The sequence below is a fragment of the Lissotriton vulgaris genome, unplaced genomic scaffold (genome assembly GCF_964263255.1).
Source record: "Lissotriton vulgaris unplaced genomic scaffold, aLisVul1.2 SCAFFOLD_1127, whole genome shotgun sequence".
In the NCBI taxonomy this organism is placed as follows: Eukaryota; Metazoa; Chordata; class Amphibia; order Caudata; family Salamandridae; genus Lissotriton; species Lissotriton vulgaris.
In genome coordinates, this window is record NW_028241743.1 from 1 (window position 1) to 22387 (window position 22387).

Here is a 22387-nt window from a genome sequence, read left to right on the forward strand (position 1 = left end):
CACACGCGCTGTTAAATCAATCCCGGGAGATAAGATGTATGTTTGTATTCATCTTTTGTGTATTTAACGCGCCGTAAAGGGATTTGAAAGAGATTTTGGTCCTATAGGTGCTAAAGCGCTGGAAATTACCCGAATGTCCAAGAAATGTTGGTTAGATTAAAAAGAAAGGTGTGGGTGTAGTAGTACCTGTGGTCACGAGACCACCCAAGATTGTAATACATGCTAGATTACAAGACACAATAAGAGTGTCAAACACCCAATTTTTATTCACACAGGAATGTGGTAAACTGAGGCAACTCGTAGGGAGTACTCGTGGTTTTAAAAAAGCTAAGCCACGAGGCAGAAAATATATAGTCTATGCATAGTCACTCAAAGATGTGACAACTGATGCAAACTGTTTATCGTAAAGAAGACAATGTCTCCAAATCAAGACCAGTAGTTATCTCCTTGAGGGTTGCTATCTAGATGAAGCGCAGAGTGGCCCATGTGCAGGATCATTATACTACTGATTTAGGGAAGTTCGTAATTAACTCAAGTGTCAAAGGAGGTAGGTGTTAGAATGGGCTGTCAGAAGGGTGACATACACAATTATGTTAGGTGAGCATGGCAGATGCAACCAGAAGTGCGTTGCATCTATTCAGAAAAGACCCGCAACTAAACAGTTGCTCTTAAATCTAAAAAACAAAACAGGTATATGGAGGGTCAAGGGGAATATTTAATGACCTGTCTACTCATACCCCTATATACGTTATACAACACATAAAAGAGCAGACCAGGTCTAGAAAAAAGTGTGTCTATGTACTGGCGAAGGTGCAAAACATGGATGCATGTATGAACCAATGATGCTGAAAATCACTGACTAGATGAATCCCATCAGACCACCCATTGTGGTGGAGTTTACGTCATGTGGGATATTACTGATCATGCCAAAACACCACCGACCTAGTAGTGCCGGTATGGGAATGGATGTCAGGAAATTAGCCGTGATATTCACCATGAAGTGATATATGCTAAAGTGCAGTGCCTATATGAAAGTAGTGAAATAAAATTGACTACACGGGCGTTGTAAAGTATTCAAGCCGCACTACATGTGCCAAGAGTTAAAAACCCGCCGAGTAATAAGATTACCCTATGGCGTTGTGCAAATCGGTCGACATGTTTCAGCCAATGGGGCTTTGCCCCGGCTTTCTTCAGGACCATAACCAGAAATGCTACTGCAACTGTGAGTGAAATGTTACATAAACAACAGACAATGTACTAAGAAGTAGGTACATATCTACCAGGAACCATCACATTTGAATGCCCACTGGAAGGAAAGGAGAACATCTTCTTCCTAAAAAAACAGAAATTGTTTTACAACAACACCATCTATCAACTACACATCCATATAAATACACACAGGACGCACAGACAGAACACACTTGCATGAATGATTCGCATTCAGCGTAATATGAAAAGCTAAATAGCTAAAACAACATGAGGCATTTCCTCATGGTGCTACTCACCCAGCTTTGTGTGGGTGAAGACCTCACCTCACCCGGCAACCGCTCGGGAGTATGAGGCCCCGCTCTATGGTGTAGAAAAAAGGAAACCATGAGTGCACAGCTCTATAGTATCCAAGCCAATTGCTCTACACCCAAACCCAACAGACGTGTGATAGTCCCCCCACTGCTCGCCCTTAAAAAACCTACATTCATGTCCAAAGGATATTTAGAAGACACAAGTGCTATGGTGCCCTTGGTATCATAGGGCACGAAAAATACATTTAATGACCACTGAGTGTGTTCATACTCGGTCATGAGAGACTGTCTGGAGACACAGTAAACAATTCTATGTGCCCCTCAAACTATTAATGGGAGCTGTCCATAGTAAAGGGCTCCTCAAAAGCATAGACCACACAAGTCCTTAGTAAGACCCCGAGTCTAAAGGGCCTGAAAGGACGTCCGAGACTCGACTACACGAGGTGCCTCGACTATACCATCAAATCAGGGTTTAGCTGCAGCTGGCGTTCTCAATGGCGATCACTGGCATTTGGATTTAGTTACCGGCGGCTACATAAGTGGGATGGGCGGTCTGACCATTACCTCCACTTCCGCTCGGTTTACCACCGGAGGCACCGACGGACAGGTTAGTCTCCTGTAGGTTTTTTCTTTCACTGCAGCTAAACCCTGATTTGATGGTATAGTCGAGGCACCTCGTGTAGTCGAGTCTCGGACGTCCTTTCAGGCCCTTTAGACTCGGGGTCTTACTAAGGACTTGTGTGGTCTATGCTTTTGAGGAGCCCTTTACTATGGACAGCTCCCATTAATAGTTTGAGGGGCACATAGAATTGTTTACTGTGTCTCCAGACAGTCTCTCATGACCGAGTATGAACACACTCAGTGGTCATTAAATGTATTTTTCGTGCCCTATGATACCAAGGGCACCATAGCACTTGTGTCTTCTAAATATCCTTTGGACATGAATGTAGGTTTTTTAAGGGCGAGCAGTGGGGGGACTATCACACGTCTGTTGGGTTTGGGTGTAGAGCAATTGGCTTGGATACTATAGAGCTGTGCACTCATGGTTTCCTTTTTTCTACACCATAGAGCGGGGCCTCATACTCCCGAGCGGTTGCCGGGTGAGGTGAGGTCTTCACCCACACAAAGCTGGGTGAGTAGCACCATGAGGAAATGCCTCATGTTGTTTTAGCTATTTAGCTTTTCATATTACGCTGAATGCGAATCATTCATGCAAGTGTGTTCTGTCTGTGCGTCCTGTGTGTATTTATATGGATGTGTAGTTGATAGATGGTGTTGTTGTAAAACAATTTCTGTTTTTTTAGGAAGAAGATGTTCTCCTTTCCTTCCAGTGGGCATTCAAATGTGATGGTTCCTGGTAGATATGTACCTACTTCTTAGTACATTGTCTGTTGTTTATGTAACATTTCACTCACAGTTGCAGTAGCATTTCTGGTTATGGTCCTGAAGAAAGCCGGGGCAAAGCCCCATTGGCTGAAACATGTCGACCGATTTGCACAACGCCATAGGGTAATCTTATTACTCGGCGGGTTTTTAACTCTTGGCACATGTAGTGCGGCTTGAATACTTTACAACGCCCGTGTAGTCAATTTTATTTCACTACTTTCATATAGGCACTGCACTTTAGCATATATCACTTCATGGTGAATATCACGGCTAATTTCCTGACATCCATTCCCATACCGGCACTACTAGGTCGGTGGTGTTTTGGCATGATCAGTAATATCCCACATGACGTAAACTCCACCACAATGGGTGGTCTGATGGGATTCATCTAGTCAGTGATTTTCAGCATCATTGGTTCATACATGCATCCATGTTTTGCACCTTCGCCAGTACATAGACACACTTTTTTCTAGACCTGGTCTGCTCTTTTATGTGTTGTATAACGTATATAGGGGTATGAGTAGACAGGTCATTAAATATTCCCCTTGACCCTCCATATACCTGTTTTGTTTTTTAGATTTAAGAGCAACTGTTTAGTTGCGGGTCTTTTCTGAATAGATGCAACGCACTTCTGGTTGCATCTGCCATGCTCACCTAACATAATTGTGTATGTCACCCTTCTGACAGCCCATTCTAACACCTACCTCCTTTGACACTTGAGTTAATTACGAACTTCCCTAAATCAGTAGTATAATGATCCTGCACATGGGCCACTCTGCGCTTCATCTAGATAGCAACCCTCAAGGAGATAACTACTGGTCTTGATTTGGAGACATTGTCTTCTTTACGATAAACAGTTTGCATCAGTTGTCACATCTTTGAGTGACTATGCATAGACTATATATTTTCTGCCTCGTGGCTTAGCTTTTTTAAAACCACGAGTACTCCCTACGAGTTGCCTCAGTTTACCACATTCCTGTGTGAATAAAAATTGGGTGTTTGACACTCTTATTGTGTCTTGTAATCTAGCATGTATTACAATCTTGGGTGGTCTCGTGACCACAGGTACTACTACACCCACACCTTTCTTTTTAATCTAACCAACATTTCTTGGACATTCGGGTAATTTCCAGCGCTTTAGCACCTATAGGACTAAAATCTCTTTCAAATCCCTTTACGGCGCGTTAAATACACAAAAGATGAATACAAACATACATCTTATCTCCCGGGATTGATTTAACAGCGCGTGTGCATAAGAGCAGTGTCTCTCCGCTCACGCATGCGCTTACACTGACGCTGACTACAGCCTGTTTGAAGCCATTGCGCATGCGCGCATGAACAGTGCTTTTTTTCATGCCGGCGTTCTCAATGGCGATCACTGGCATTTGGATTTAGTTACCGGCGGCTACATAAGTGGGATGGGCGGTCTGACCATTACCTCCACTTCCGCTCGGTTTACCACCGGAGGCACCGACGGACAGGTTAGTCTCCTGTAGGTTTTTTCTTTCACTGCAGCTAAACCCTGATTTGATGGTATAGTCGAGGCACCTCGTGTAGTCGAGTCTCGGACGTCCTTTCAGGCCCTTTAGACTCGGGGTCTTACTAAGGACTTGTGTGGTCTATGCTTTTGAGGAGCCCTTTACTATGGACAGCTCCCATTAATAGTTTGAGGGGCACATAGAATTGTTTACTGTGTCTCCAGACAGTCTCTCATGACCGAGTATGAACACACTCAGTGGTCATTAAATGTATTTTTCGTGCCCTATGATACCAAGGGCACCATAGCACTTGTGTCTTCTAAATATCCTTTGGACATGAATGTAGGTTTTTTAAGGGCGAGCAGTGGGGGGACTATCACACGTCTGTTGGGTTTGGGTGTAGAGCAATTGGCTTGGATACTATAGAGCTGTGCACTCATGGTTTCCTTTTTTCTACACCATAGAGCGGGGCCTCATACTCCCGAGCGGTTGCCGGGTGAGGTGAGGTCTTCACCCACACAAAGCTGGGTGAGTAGCACCATGAGGAAATGCCTCATGTTGTTTTAGCTATTTAGCTTTTCATATTACGCTGAATGCGAATCATTCATGCAAGTGTGTTCTGTCTGTGCGTCCTGTGTGTATTTATATGGATGTGTAGTTGATAGATGGTGTTGTTGTAAAACAATTTCTGTTTTTTTAGGAAGAAGATGTTCTCCTTTCCTTCCAGTGGGCATTCAAATGTGATGGTTCCTGGTAGATATGTACCTACTTCTTAGTACATTGTCTGTTGTTTATGTAACATTTCACTCACAGTTGCAGTAGCATTTCTGGTTATGGTCCTGAAGAAAGCCGGGGCAAAGCCCCATTGGCTGAAACATGTCGACCGATTTGCACAACGCCATAGGGTAATCTTATTACTCGGCGGGTTTTTAACTCTTGGCACATGTAGTGCGGCTTGAATACTTTACAACGCCCGTGTAGTCAATTTTATTTCACTACTTTCATATAGGCACTGCACTTTAGCATATATCACTTCATGGTGAATATCACGGCTAATTTCCTGACATCCATTCCCATACCGGCACTACTAGGTCGGTGGTGTTTTGGCATGATCAGTAATATCCCACATGACGTAAACTCCACCACAATGGGTGGTCTGATGGGATTCATCTAGTCAGTGATTTTCAGCATCATTGGTTCATACATGCATCCATGTTTTGCACCTTCGCCAGTACATAGACACACTTTTTTCTAGACCTGGTCTGCTCTTTTATGTGTTGTATAACGTATATAGGGGTATGAGTAGACAGGTCATTAAATATTCCCCTTGACCCTCCATATACCTGTTTTGTTTTTTAGATTTAAGAGCAACTGTTTAGTTGCGGGTCTTTTCTGAATAGATGCAACGCACTTCTGGTTGCATCTGCCATGCTCACCTAACATAATTGTGTATGTCACCCTTCTGACAGCCCATTCTAACACCTACCTCCTTTGACACTTGAGTTAATTACGAACTTCCCTAAATCAGTAGTATAATGATCCTGCACATGGGCCACTCTGCGCTTCATCTAGATAGCAACCCTCAAGGAGATAACTACTGGTCTTGATTTGGAGACATTGTCTTCTTTACGATAAACAGTTTGCATCAGTTGTCACATCTTTGAGTGACTATGCATAGACTATATATTTTCTGCCTCGTGGCTTAGCTTTTTTAAAACCACGAGTACTCCCTACGAGTTGCCTCAGTTTACCACATTCCTGTGTGAATAAAAATTGGGTGTTTGACACTCTTATTGTGTCTTGTAATCTAGCATGTATTACAATCTTGGGTGGTCTCGTGACCACAGGTACTACTACACCCACACCTTTCTTTTTAATCTAACCAACATTTCTTGGACATTCGGGTAATTTCCAGCGCTTTAGCACCTATAGGACTAAAATCTCTTTCAAATCCCTTTACGGCGCGTTAAATACACAAAAGATGAATACAAACATACATCTTATCTCCCGGGATTGATTTAACAGCGCGTGTGCATAAGAGCAGTGTCTCTCCGCTCACGCATGCGCTTACACTGACGCTGACTACAGCCTGTTTGAAGCCATTGCGCATGCGCGCATGAACAGTGCTTTTTTTCATGCCGGCGTTCTCAATGGCGATCACTGGCATTTGGATTTAGTTACCGGCGGCTACATAAGTGGGATGGGCGGTCTGACCATTACCTCCACTTCCGCTCGGTTTACCACCGGAGGCACCGACGGACAGGTTAGTCTCCTGTAGGTTTTTTCTTTCACTGCAGCTAAACCCTGATTTGATGGTATAGTCGAGGCACCTCGTGTAGTCGAGTCTCGGACGTCCTTTCAGGCCCTTTAGACTCGGGGTCTTACTAAGGACTTGTGTGGTCTATGCTTTTGAGGAGCCCTTTACTATGGACAGCTCCCATTAATAGTTTGAGGGGCACATAGAATTGTTTACTGTGTCTCCAGACAGTCTCTCATGACCGAGTATGAACACACTCAGTGGTCATTAAATGTATTTTTCGTGCCCTATGATACCAAGGGCACCATAGCACTTGTGTCTTCTAAATATCCTTTGGACATGAATGTAGGTTTTTTAAGGGCGAGCAGTGGGGGGACTATCACACGTCTGTTGGGTTTGGGTGTAGAGCAATTGGCTTGGATACTATAGAGCTGTGCACTCATGGTTTCCTTTTTTCTACACCATAGAGCGGGGCCTCATACTCCCGAGCGGTTGCCGGGTGAGGTGAGGTCTTCACCCACACAAAGCTGGGTGAGTAGCACCATGAGGAAATGCCTCATGTTGTTTTAGCTATTTAGCTTTTCATATTACGCTGAATGCGAATCATTCATGCAAGTGTGTTCTGTCTGTGCGTCCTGTGTGTATTTATATGGATGTGTAGTTGATAGATGGTGTTGTTGTAAAACAATTTCTGTTTTTTTAGGAAGAAGATGTTCTCCTTTCCTTCCAGTGGGCATTCAAATGTGATGGTTCCTGGTAGATATGTACCTACTTCTTAGTACATTGTCTGTTGTTTATGTAACATTTCACTCACAGTTGCAGTAGCATTTCTGGTTATGGTCCTGAAGAAAGCCGGGGCAAAGCCCCATTGGCTGAAACATGTCGACCGATTTGCACAACGCCATAGGGTAATCTTATTACTCGGCGGGTTTTTAACTCTTGGCACATGTAGTGCGGCTTGAATACTTTACAACGCCCGTGTAGTCAATTTTATTTCACTACTTTCATATAGGCACTGCACTTTAGCATATATCACTTCATGGTGAATATCACGGCTAATTTCCTGACATCCATTCCCATACCGGCACTACTAGGTCGGTGGTGTTTTGGCATGATCAGTAATATCCCACATGACGTAAACTCCACCACAATGGGTGGTCTGATGGGATTCATCTAGTCAGTGATTTTCAGCATCATTGGTTCATACATGCATCCATGTTTTGCACCTTCGCCAGTACATAGACACACTTTTTTCTAGACCTGGTCTGCTCTTTTATGTGTTGTATAACGTATATAGGGGTATGAGTAGACAGGTCATTAAATATTCCCCTTGACCCTCCATATACCTGTTTTGTTTTTTAGATTTAAGAGCAACTGTTTAGTTGCGGGTCTTTTCTGAATAGATGCAACGCACTTCTGGTTGCATCTGCCATGCTCACCTAACATAATTGTGTATGTCACCCTTCTGACAGCCCATTCTAACACCTACCTCCTTTGACACTTGAGTTAATTACGAACTTCCCTAAATCAGTAGTATAATGATCCTGCACATGGGCCACTCTGCGCTTCATCTAGATAGCAACCCTCAAGGAGATAACTACTGGTCTTGATTTGGAGACATTGTCTTCTTTACGATAAACAGTTTGCATCAGTTGTCACATCTTTGAGTGACTATGCATAGACTATATATTTTCTGCCTCGTGGCTTAGCTTTTTTAAAACCACGAGTACTCCCTACGAGTTGCCTCAGTTTACCACATTCCTGTGTGAATAAAAATTGGGTGTTTGACACTCTTATTGTGTCTTGTAATCTAGCATGTATTACAATCTTGGGTGGTCTCGTGACCACAGGTACTACTACACCCACACCTTTCTTTTTAATCTAACCAACATTTCTTGGACATTCGGGTAATTTCCAGCGCTTTAGCACCTATAGGATTAAAATCTCTTTCAAATCCCTTTACGGCGCGTTAAATACACAAAAGATGAATACAAACATACATCTTATCTCCCGGGATTGATTTAACAGCGCGTGTGCATAAGAGCAGTGTCTCTCCGCTCACGCATGCGCTTACACTGACGCTGACTACAGCCTGTTTGAAGCCATTGCGCATGCGCGCATGAACAGTGCTTTTTTTCATGCCGGCGTTCTCAATGGCGATCACTGGCATTTGGATTTAGTTACCGGCGGCTACATAAGTGGGATGGGCGGTCTGACCATTACCTCCACTTCCGCTCGGTTTACCACCGGAGGCACCGACGGACAGGTTAGTCTCCTGTAGGTTTTTTCTTTCACTGCAGCTAAACCCTGATTTGATGGTATAGTCGAGGCACCTCGTGTAGTCGAGTCTCGGACGTCCTTTCAGGCCCTTTAGACTCGGGGTCTTACTAAGGACTTGTGTGGTCTATGCTTTTGAGGAGCCCTTTACTATGGACAGCTCCCATTAATAGTTTGAGGGGCACATAGAATTGTTTACTGTGTCTCCAGACAGTCTCTCATGACCGAGTATGAACACACTCAGTGGTCATTAAATGTATTTTTCGTGCCCTATGATACCAAGGGCACCATAGCACTTGTGTCTTCTAAATATCCTTTGGACATGAATGTAGGTTTTTTAAGGGCGAGCAGTGGGGGGACTATCACACGTCTGTTGGGTTTGGGTGTAGAGCAATTGGCTTGGATACTATAGAGCTGTGCACTCATGGTTTCCTTTTTTCTACACCATAGAGCGGGGCCTCATACTCCCGAGCGGTTGCCGGGTGAGGTGAGGTCTTCACCCACACAAAGCTGGGTGAGTAGCACCATGAGGAAATGCCTCATGTTGTTTTAGCTATTTAGCTTTTCATATTACGCTGAATGCGAATCATTCATGCAAGTGTGTTCTGTCTGTGCGTCCTGTGTGTATTTATATGGATGTGTAGTTGATAGATGGTGTTGTTGTAAAACAATTTCTGTTTTTTTAGGAAGAAGATGTTCTCCTTTCCTTCCAGTGGGCATTCAAATGTGATGGTTCCTGGTAGATATGTACCTACTTCTTAGTACATTGTCTGTTGTTTATGTAACATTTCACTCACAGTTGCAGTAGCATTTCTGGTTATGGTCCTGAAGAAAGCCGGGGCAAAGCCCCATTGGCTGAAACATGTCGACCGATTTGCACAACGCCATAGGGTAATCTTATTACTCGGCGGGTTTTTAACTCTTGGCACATGTAGTGCGGCTTGAATACTTTACAACGCCCGTGTAGTCAATTTTATTTCACTACTTTCATATAGGCACTGCACTTTAGCATATATCACTTCATGGTGAATATCACGGCTAATTTCCTGACATCCATTCCCATACCGGCACTACTAGGTCGGTGGTGTTTTGGCATGATCAGTAATATCCCACATGACGTAAACTCCACCACAATGGGTGGTCTGATGGGATTCATCTAGTCAGTGATTTTCAGCATCATTGGTTCATACATGCATCCATGTTTTGCACCTTCGCCAGTACATAGACACACTTTTTTCTAGACCTGGTCTGCTCTTTTATGTGTTGTATAACGTATATAGGGGTATGAGTAGACAGGTCATTAAATATTCCCCTTGACCCTCCATATACCTGTTTTGTTTTTTAGATTTAAGAGCAACTGTTTAGTTGCGGGTCTTTTCTGAATAGATGCAACGCACTTCTGGTTGCATCTGCCATGCTCACCTAACATAATTGTGTATGTCACCCTTCTGACAGCCCATTCTAACACCTACCTCCTTTGACACTTGAGTTAATTACGAACTTCCCTAAATCAGTAGTATAATGATCCTGCACATGGGCCACTCTGCGCTTCATCTAGATAGCAACCCTCAAGGAGATAACTACTGGTCTTGATTTGGAGACATTGTCTTCTTTACGATAAACAGTTTGCATCAGTTGTCACATCTTTGAGTGACTATGCATAGACTATATATTTTCTGCCTCGTGGCTTAGCTTTTTTAAAACCACGAGTACTCCCTACGAGTTGCCTCAGTTTACCACATTCCTGTGTGAATAAAAATTGGGTGTTTGACACTCTTATTGTGTCTTGTAATCTAGCATGTATTACAATCTTGGGTGGTCTCGTGACCACAGGTACTACTACACCCACACCTTTCTTTTTAATCTAACCAACATTTCTTGGACATTCGGGTAATTTCCAGCGCTTTAGCACCTATAGGACTAAAATCTCTTTCAAATCCCTTTACGGCGCGTTAAATACACAAAAGATGAATACAAACATACATCTTATCTCCCGGGATTGATTTAACAGCGCGTGTGCATAAGAGCAGTGTCTCTCCGCTCACGCATGCGCTTACACTGACGCTGACTACAGCCTGTTTGAAGCCATTGCGCATGCGCGCATGAACAGTGCTTTTTTTCATGCCGGCGTTCTCAATGGCGATCACTGGCATTTGGATTTAGTTACCGGCGGCTACATAAGTGGGATGGGCGGTCTGACCATTACCTCCACTTCCGCTCGGTTTACCACCGGAGGCACCGACGGACAGGTTAGTCTCCTGTAGGTTTTTTCTTTCACTGCAGCTAAACCCTGATTTGATGGTATAGTCGAGGCACCTCGTGTAGTCGAGTCTCGGACGTCCTTTCAGGCCCTTTAGACTCGGGGTCTTACTAAGGACTTGTGTGGTCTATGCTTTTGAGGAGCCCTTTACTATGGACAGCTCCCATTAATAGTTTGAGGGGCACATAGAATTGTTTACTGTGTCTCCAGACAGTCTCTCATGACCGAGTATGAACACACTCAGTGGTCATTAAATGTATTTTTCGTGCCCTATGATACCAAGGGCACCATAGCACTTGTGTCTTCTAAATATCCTTTGGACATGAATGTAGGTTTTTTAAGGGCGAGCAGTGGGGGGACTATCACACGTCTGTTGGGTTTGGGTGTAGAGCAATTGGCTTGGATACTATAGAGCTGTGCACTCATGGTTTCCTTTTTTCTACACCATAGAGCGGGGCCTCATACTCCCGAGCGGTTGCCGGGTGAGGTGAGGTCTTCACCCACACAAAGCTGGGTGAGTAGCACCATGAGGAAATGCCTCATGTTGTTTTAGCTATTTAGCTTTTCATATTACGCTGAATGCGAATCATTCATGCAAGTGTGTTCTGTCTGTGCGTCCTGTGTGTATTTATATGGATGTGTAGTTGATAGATGGTGTTGTTGTAAAACAATTTCTGTTTTTTTAGGAAGAAGATGTTCTCCTTTCCTTCCAGTGGGCATTCAAATGTGATGGTTCCTGGTAGATATGTACCTACTTCTTAGTACATTGTCTGTTGTTTATGTAACATTTCACTCACAGTTGCAGTAGCATTTCTGGTTATGGTCCTGAAGAAAGCCGGGGCAAAGCCCCATTGGCTGAAACATGTCGACCGATTTGCACAACGCCATAGGGTAATCTTATTACTCGGCGGGTTTTTAACTCTTGGCACATGTAGTGCGGCTTGAATACTTTACAACGCCCGTGTAGTCAATTTTATTTCACTACTTTCATATAGGCACTGCACTTTAGCATATATCACTTCATGGTGAATATCACGGCTAATTTCCTGACATCCATTCCCATACCGGCACTACTAGGTCGGTGGTGTTTTGGCATGATCAGTAATATCCCACATGACGTAAACTCCACCACAATGGGTGGTCTGATGGGATTCATCTAGTCAGTGATTTTCAGCATCATTGGTTCATACATGCATCCATGTTTTGCACCTTCGCCAGTACATAGACACACTTTTTTCTAGACCTGGTCTGCTCTTTTATGTGTTGTATAACGTATATAGGGGTATGAGTAGACAGGTCATTAAATATTCCCCTTGACCCTCCATATACCTGTTTTGTTTTTTAGGGCTATGCATAATGCCTTGAACAAAACTCTCTGCCGAACCGGTAGCCAATGAAGGCTAGTCAGTCCGGCCCATTGAGTCTACGGGGGATTTTGAGCAGAAGGCGCCCTGCGCAGTTCTGTACAATCTGCAGCCTGCGTAGGGTGAATTCTGGGGCACCCAGGTAGAGTACATTATTAAAATCAAGGCACGATTGAATGAGACCTTGAATGGCTGCCTGTTTGGCTTCCATGGGAAGGAGGGGAAATATTTTATTTAGCACCCTCGTGATGCCAAAACAGGTGGCTGAAAGTTTTGTGGCTTGGACATTGAAGGATAGGGAACTGTCCAGCCACACTCCGAGGCATTTGATGTTATTTTTGGGGGTGGGGGGGGGGCCTAGACAGGGGGCCACAGAGAGGGAGGAAGGGCCAGATTTGAAGGTCCTAGGAGCATCAGCTCTGTTTTGTCCCCGTTCAACTTCAGGGATGATGACGACATCCAGTTCCTCACTTCCTCCAGGCCTTCTCTAAGCCCGCCTAGCGCAGTTCGGTTTGCCTCCTGCGCCAGTGAGACCACTAGCTGCGTGTCGTCCGCATATGAGATGATCTTGACTCCAAATGGGCGGACGACATCGGCTAGCGGTCTCATATACAGATTGAAAAGTGCGGGGCTTAGAGAGGAGCCCTGAGGAACACCACACGTTAGAGGTCTGCTGGAGGACACGGATTCGCCATCAAAAACCCTAAAGGATCTGTTCTCCAAAAAAGATTTAAACCATGCCCAGGCTTTATCCTTAATCCCCGCACAGGACAGGCGGTTCAGTAGGGTGTCATGACTGACCGTGTCAAATGCCGCACTTAGATCAAGGAGGATCATGAGGAGAGCGGTCTCAGTCCCATGTTTTGGTCTGAAGCCCGTCTGAGTGGGATCTAGTATGTGATGATCTTCTAGAAAGTTCACTAGCTGTTGGTTAATATATTTCTCAAGGATCTTGCTCACCCATGGGAGCAGAGAGATGGGGCGATAGTTGGCCAAGGCAGACGGGTCCAAATTGGGTTTCTTGATTAACGACCTGACCATGGCTTGTTTCCAGACAGTTGGTACAGTGCTGGAGGAGATAGATGTATTTAATACCTCCCTGATGACGGGCAGGGTGATCCAGGATGCTGCCATTAAGATGTCAGGAGGGGCAGGGTCGTCCGGTGAACCTGATTTGACACTGAGAGCTAGTGATTCAAGGGTGGAAAGATTCAGTGGGGGAAAATGGGTTAGGCTGTGTCGAGCGGGGGGAGGGGAGAGGATAGGGGGATGTTGGGTTGGTTAGATGAGTTAATTTTTGGGGAGGGAAATACTGAGTAAATCTTGTTTACTTTCTGATAAAAAAACTCGGCAATGTTATTGCACTGAGTGACTTCTCGACATGCAACGCAGGGGATGGGTTTGTTAACTTTTTAATGATCTGGAAAATCTCTCTGGGCTTAGATTTGGCCTGCAGAATTTTGTCGGCGAAGTACGTGGACTGAGCTGCTTTTATTTGGGTTTTATACTCGCTAATAGTTTCACGGTAGTGGGTTTTGTTGTCTGCTGAGTTATCTAAACGCCAGCGTCTTTCCGCCCTTCTACAGAGACGCTTCTTGTCCCTAAGAGACTGCGTATACCAAGGGGCAGTTTTGTGGGGCCGCTTCAGTACAGTCTTGCTCATTGGGAGAGTGGTGTTAAGGGTGTGAGTGATCCAGTTGACATAAGCCTGATTTGCTAGGGCAGGATCCTCCTGTTTCTCTGGTTGTGAGCTGGCAAGTTTAATGCACCAGTTGTCAACCTCGAGGCGCGACCAGGCTCGCCTGAGCCTTGTGGTGGGGGCGGGTGGTGGAGTTTTAAGCGAGGTCCACTTGAAGGGGATCAAAAGGTGGTCTGTCCAGGGCAGGGGAATGCCTGGGTCGACTGTGATGTCAGGACAGTTAGTGAAAATTGGGTCCAGTAAGTGGCCTTTGGCATGAGTAGGTGTAGTGACACGTTGGGTGAGTTGTAGAGCTGCTAGATCCTCTAGTAAGATGGCAGCTGTGTGGTCAGAGGGGGAGTCAAAATGAAAATTCAGGTCACCTAGCACGGTGAAGTTAGAGGAGGTACTGGCTCTATCGGCCACACTAGATGGCAGTGTTTCATGGAACTGCTTTGGGGGGCCAGGTGGGCGGTAGATAAGGGTGCCCAAAAAACAGCTATTGGGTGAGAGGTCGATATTAAAACCAATAATCTCGCAGTCCGAGATGGTCTCAGAGGTGACTCGGAAGTGGTATTGTTCCTTGTGGATAACAGCCAGTACCTCCTCCTCTCCCTTTAGGTCGGTCTTGCAGTATGATTTGGAAGCCAGCAGGGAGGGCAACTTTACCTTTTCACAGTGACCAAGCTGGGAATTATTTGCAAGGTTTTGGACTTTCAGCCAAATCTGTTTCTCCCTAAAGAGTCCCTAAAGAGTCCTTGGCTAAAATCACTTTGGTTCTCCAACAAGATGGCTAACTCTGTGTCTACCTTATTTAGGATGCCTGCTTTCATATACCGCTCTAGCAATTACAAAGGCACCCTGGTTTTTTATGTGGATGCACAAGGATTTCCCTTTCTGCTTGCATTAGGCCCTCTTAATCATCAAGATTGCAGACAATATTTGGCTCAGATTTCGGTGTATATACATACCTGTTGGATTCTTTTTCTCACGTAGTGCAAATTCTGCAGGTTTGTGATTTATATGTGATGTAACAGGTGCCATTGTTAACTGTACTTAATTTATGGATTGATTGACATCCTGAGCCAGCTTTGCTGAGATTAAGACTGGTTATTTACAGGTTAAACTACATAGCAACAGTGAACTGGGTACATAATTTACAAACCTCCCACCCATGCAGTTGAGTGCTAGGGTTGCCCATTACCAGAGCTAGATGATATTGATTCCACCTCACGCCCTTTCTTGTACTGTCCTGATCATTGTCTTTTTATCTAACTCTTGCATGTTATTTTCTTTCCCTGCTTTCTTCCTCGGTCAGTTTTAGTATATTTCTCCTCCTTTCACTGTTTTCTCTTTCTTTCATTTGCGCTGGGTCAAAGTCTGATAAAGCGCCAATCCCGGCCCCAAAAAATCAGTGCTCGTACCCACCCCCTCCACTAACAAAATTACGCACTGAGCATGGGTCTGACCTACTTGACATTATGCTGGTCTGTCCACTGGATGACCCAAGTTCAAAGTGGCCTCCTTACATCAGATCAGCCTTGTTGACAACAAAGCAAAGTGCTTGCTGATTAAAACTTAATGAATGACATTTATTTTCAGACTTTCTGCACTTAATAGGATACTAGGCTTTCAAGTGACCTCTGAAACCCAATAACATAAGGTGTATTTGTAAAGCGCACAATCACCCAGAGGGTATCTTGGCACTGAATAACAGATGTTTGTTACCCAACTCATTGGTACTAATTGTATCTACCTCAGAAGGATTGAAGGCTGAGTGGACCCACCGAGATTTGAACCTGTGACCCTGAGGTCAGACAAAGGCCCCTACAGTTGAGCATTAATCCACTGAGCCACCAGACCCAATGAATACTTGACCTAGACAAAAGACCTTGGCCTCATGTCTCCCTGCTTCTCTTTAGTCCAGAATTAGCACCTCAGCATGATGCGAAGTCAAACTTTAGCTATTGTAATACTGGGACCAGGAGGCGGCTTCTGAGTCCTACAAGATCACGGTCTAATATAGAAGAGGGCCTGGGGCAATATTCATCCATGGACTAGGGACAGGGCCTTACCGGCTGCACCTCTGACTGGGATGGAGGCCGGACCCTCTGGGTTGAACTTTCCTTCTGGTGGACCTCATTGCTGGGTGCCTGAGTGATGTGGATGGCGCCGTTTTACTGGGGTGGGTGGTCTGCTTAGATGTAGCCCTATCGGATTGTGAATGTCACGAACTATCCAGCCTGATTCACTGCCTATGTACAACCTGGATTTTATTCTATGCGATCAGGCAATGCATTTTCCTGGGCAGAGCTTAAAGTGAAGTTTCTTCTACTCTGTTATTTTTACTGTTGCAAATAATCAATAAATCTTTAAAACACTAAAGTATTTATCCACGGACAGCACTCTGGTCAATTTCTTCTCCTAGACCTGCTGATCACAGAAACCTCAAATTACTCAGAGTAGTCAGGTGCTGCTGATCTTGGACGTATTTTGTCCCTAAAGAAAGGACTCTGTTTTCTGGGCTTTGAGGGTTTTCTACCTTCAATGCAGAACAAAAAGCGGTACTAGTTTACACTGGCAATATCTGATATACTGTATAAACGGGTAGTAAAACTGCAAGGTTTCTTTCCAAGAGCATCCAGTGGGCATGTAATGGATACTAAACCCCGGCAAAATGACCCATACAGTGGGAACTACCCAACGCATTGACAATTTTCCTCTGAATGTGGCTTGCTCGCAGGGTAAACCTACTTTACAAATATAATGGCACCTAATTCGAGTATCTTCACCAGAGCCCCAACTGCTTCAGGTCTACAACATTAGGAAGTCGGCCAATAGGATCTTTTTTTCTAGCTTGCTCGCTGCCATACTTCTTGTCTTCTACAGGGAGGATATTTTCTCTCAACAGCAGGGTGTGCTGCTTCTCACTGGCTCTCAGTCCATCAGCGTGGCAGCCTGGCTCTGGAAGGGTTCGCGGTTAGACATACAGAGCTGATCCAGCATGATGTGAACACTTTACAGGCAATAGAAAGTTAGATAGAAAGACAGTAGTTGTCATTTCTAAATATGCTTCAGTTGGATGATTGAACGCTGTTCAGTTCTCCTAATGTAGTGCTCTCTGCTGAATGTGGCTAGGTCCCGCTCTGGACGAATCCTAAAAGGACAGAGCATCTCAGCACAGACGTCCCAGACCAGAGAGACCAGAATCTAATGTACGGTCTGGAATCCATTCCCCATGACTGTATTAGCCCAAGTCTCCGGACTGCTGAGCACGACTGCAAAATCCAGACCTGTAGCTCCCTCCCTTGCTCTTCACGCCTTGTCCCTCTCTTTCTTGTTCTGCCTCCTAGTCTCTTGTTTTTGAGCTCTGTTTTTGCTTTGTCTTTAGCTGCAGACCTTTTATTGTCTTTCAACTCATTTGTAGCCTCTTTTGATTTGTCTCTCTGGCGTGTGCCTTTCAGATAGTGTTGCATTGCCTGGGATCCACACAGGATGCAGTTTCATGTTTGCAGTGCATACGCCTATTTTGATAGTGGTAGGGCATGGTTTGTTGCTCCGGGCATTTAAGAAATGAATACATCAAGTGTATAACGATAGCCCGATTGCAACACGAAAGATCAGTGTGCTGTACTCGAATCCCATTATTTCAGTAGCCGAGGGCAGTAATTATGCTGCAAACAGAAAGCTTCAACGTCCAGAACAAAATTTAAATTCTGTGAACACTATTGTAACTTTTCTGTACTCCCTAACAAAACTGTGTGGATTGAGCTCTAAAGGTGATGTAATATGGCTTCTGGGTGCTATGGGGAAACACCCTCTTACATCGCAACCCACATACCCACACAGACCAGCTACACCCACCTAAGTGTATGTACTCCGCATAAATTCCATGGAAGTCGAATCCTCTGTTGGGATAGGGCCTGGAGTTACAGGAGTTGTGGAGTTTCTTTGATATGGTGTGCAGCTGAGTAAAGGTTCCAGGTGGCCATTCTGACTGTTTAGACTTTAAGGGTCCTCTCAGAAGGATGCTGCTAACTTTAACATCCTAGCAGTAAAAAACATTACTGTGACATCTGAGGAGGTGTCTGCTGGACTGACTGCATATGGGCCTGGCTAGTTTCTTGGAGCCTGCAGCCCATCTCTGGAAGTTTAGTCCTAGATTTTCTACGCTCGTGACCTGGTGATAGAGGTGAAGAGCGCATCAATGATCACCTTCGATCTTGTGTAGATAGAGTGCGCATTCATTTGTGTATACTGGTATAGGGTGGAACGTATGGATGTCCACCCCAGCCAGGGAACCAGTAACTCTTGCTTATGTATAAACCTTTCTTAAACCAAGAAATAAAAGATTAAACAAAAATAAGAGGTCACTGATAACTGAGTTAAGGATTGCTCAGTGAATTCACTAAAACTTCATTTTATGAGACACAACCAGATGAACCTTATTTGCCAAGTTCCAGTGATGTCTATTTAAGTATCGGGAAGGCTTACCTCACCGTAGCCGGTCCTATAGCAATTTGTGAAGGGTCAAACTGTTGAGCATTATCTTCTAAAATGTAAAGCATGGAACAAAGAACAGGATACAGTAGTGACCAGTAAAAATGAGCTGTACAGTATAAACACATATTACATTTATATTGTGCTACTGGATGAGTTAAAAATCTCCATTTGTTTTTTCTTAATTGCTTTTGAATGTTTAGAAGGACCTTCTATATTTTATTGAGTAAATAAACTTGTTTCACAGCATTTTTGATTCCATTAGTATTTAAGTTGTATTAAAATGTTATGAACAGAATATTTTTAGACTAAAAACATAAACTATGTGTTTTATGAAAAAGGATAGAGTATTCTCGTGAGTTGTAAATATGGCCACTGGTACCTCAGTCACCCTTGGGGTTCGGACACCTAACCAGGGTAGACACTGGTTACTCAAATTATAGTCGATCAGTGCATCTGTCATTTCGTTGTTATTGCTGTGCTCAAACTCAGAAAATATTTACAACAAGGGGTGGTGAGGGACAGAGTCTCTGAATTAAGCAGAAAGCTCTCACCCAGTCAAGAGATCAGGGCTAGATCCAACACCGTTTTTTAGCTCACTGCACCATCCCAGTTTCAGAACCTGGCTGTATGCAAATTAGTCTGTTCCTGTCCCAGTGCATGATGGGAACAGGGCAAACCAAACTACAAAAGCCAATTCTTACACTGGGAAGGAAACAAGCTCCCGGGGACCGGTTTCTGGCATTACAGCCGTCTTCGGCCCGGTTTGCTTGAATCCTGATGGTGCAATGAGCTAGGGTCTCACATCTGAGAATACCCTTCCACGCTTAGGGTGGACAAAAATATTTACAACAAGGGGTGGTGAGGGACAGAGTCTCTGAATTAAGCAGAAAGCTCTCACCCAGTCAGATCAGGGCTAGATCCAACACCGTTTTTTAGCTCACTGCACCATCCCAGTTTCAGAACCTGGCTGTATGCAAATTAGTCTGTTCCTGTCCCAGTGCATGATGGGAACAGGGCAAACCAAACTACAAAAGCCAATTCTTACACTGGGAAGGAAACAAGCTCCCGGGGACCGGTTTCTGGCATTACAGCCGTCTTCGGCCCGGTTTGCTTGAATCCTGATGGTGCAATGAACAAGGGTCTCACATCTGAGAATACCCTTCCACGCTTAGGGTGGACAAAAATATTTACAACAAGGGGTGGTGAGGGACAGAGTCTCTGAATTAAGCAGAAAGCTCTCACCCAGTCAAGAGATCAGGGCTAGATCCAACACCGTTTTTTAGCTCACTGCACCATCCCAGTTTCAGAACCTGGCTGTATGCAAATTAGTCTGTTCCTGTCCCAGTGCATGATGGGAACAGGGCAAACCAAACTACAAAAGCCAATTCTTACACTGGGAAGGAAACAAGCTCCCGGGGACCGGTTTCTGGCATTACAGCCGTCTTCGGCCCGGTTTGCTTGAATCCTGATGGTGCAATGAGCAAGGGTCTCACATCTGAGAATATCCTTCCACGCTTAGGGTGGACAAAAATATTTACAACAAGGGGTGGTGAGGGACAGAAACCGGTCCCCGGTAGCTTGTCTCCTTTCTGGTGAAGAATTGGCTTGGTAGTTTAGTCTGCCCTGTTCCCATGATGCACTGGGCCAGGGACAGACTGATTTGCATATAGCCAGGTTCTGAGCTGGGATGGGGCAGTGAGATAAATAACGGTGATGGATCAAGCCCTGATCTTTGGACTGGGTAAGAGTGGTCTGTTTAACTCAGACACTCTGTTCATCACCACCCCCTTTTTGTAAACTCAGAAAAAGCATTAGATGGGGGAGGGGTAGAGCTGTAGAGATGTGTTACATTCCCGAGGCATTTAATAGTCTCTTTTGGTCAGCAGGAGTAACCAGTTTGCTTTTTTTAAAACTATTTCTGCAATGGAGAATTCCACTTAAAGAACACAAGTTCTAGTGGTCAATATAACTCCATAATACAGGAGGGACTCCGCTCCAATAGACTTACAGTAGCACCAACCTTAGGACACAGAAGGAAAATGGTGGCACATGAATTAAATGATAGTAATTGATTTAGAATACTATCTTCCATCACCACAGCTGAGGTGCCCCATACCCTGGGCACCATCCATCTTTGTCACGGACCCACCACTTTGACCATAGCGGACCTACTTTTTTTGGTGCTGGGAAAGCCTGCTCTCAGGACAAAAGTGTTTTTGACCAGTTCATTGGATTAATAATAAAGACTACAAGACGTTTGGGAAATTTCCCATCTGTCAAAGGGACAGTTGCTAAAAGTCACATTGGTTTGGAGAGGGCTGCAGAACAGGTCAGAATCCAGAAGCTAAGAGTCTGTGGCCAAACCACAAGGGTGCAAAGCTTCCTCGGGATACCAGGTTCCAGTCCTGGGCTATGCTATCAGGTGTGTTGGAAAAGAAGCAACTAAATATGAGAACACTCAAAACACATCAATTTGGCTAATTAAGTTCCTTTGATAATGGCCTGGGAATTTCAGGCATTTCTTGTACTCTCATGACTATGATCTAGGCCAGTGTTTCCCAAACTGTGGTCCGCGGACCCCCAGGGGTCCGTGACACATTCCCAGGGGGTCCGCAGGCAACAGTTTTAAAAACACAGAAACGTTTCTTGTATAATTAGCAGCTTTCCAGCAACAATAAAAGTGTCAAGAGAATGCCAGTGATTAATGTACCTGCTGGAGTGAGGAGAGTTTTGTTCAGTTGCAGCTTTGATTTAACTAATATAGCACAGAGGGTTAATGTGCCTACTGCAAAGAACGTGCATCATGCATTTGTCACAGCAATTCTTTCGTTACTGTGCACTTCATAAGTGACAATCGTAATCTAGCAGAGGGACCTATAAACTGTCATCAAAGAGCTGCTTGCAAACTGCATGGTACCAGTTAGTAACTTACATTTTTACCCAGTTATTCATTATTCTGATGCTGCTAAAAAGATTTATTTGGGTGGAAATACATTTTTAATTTTAAAGTCAGTGCTAGCCACTGTGTTATGTTCTGAATCCTGAGATTGTGCTTTTCTAGACCGAGCACTCTTTAAACACTTTATATACACACACTGATTTACATGTATGATTCAATGTCTCTATATGTGTGTGATGTAAAGTGCTCTGACATCCTACAATGGTATGAGAGATGCTATCAAACAAATTAAATACATGTGACAGAGGGGCTATTACTTCAATATAAAATACTAAGCGCCAGATGTACGATCTGTTTTTATATGCACGAACAGGTTCGCGAACCCTTTTTATGCATGCAAAAACCTATTGAGCCATGTACATAGCCTATTTCTCGAGTCACAATTTGTTTGCGACTCGCTAAATAGGTTTTGCAACTTGCTATTTGGAAGGGGCATTCCCTTCCAAATAGGGAGTCTCAAAACCATGTACAAATGTTTTGCGGTCGCAAAACACTCGCAATTACCACCTACTTCAAGCAGATGGTATTGCGTTCGCAAATGGGAAGGGATCCCCAGGGGACCCCTTCCCCTTTGCAAATGCATGCAACATTATTTTTTAAGGGCAGGCAGTGGTCACAGGGACCTTTGCCTGCCCTTAAAAAATGAAACTAAAACGTTTAATTTTTTTTTTTTAAATGCATGGTAAACAGGCTGCTTTTTTTTAA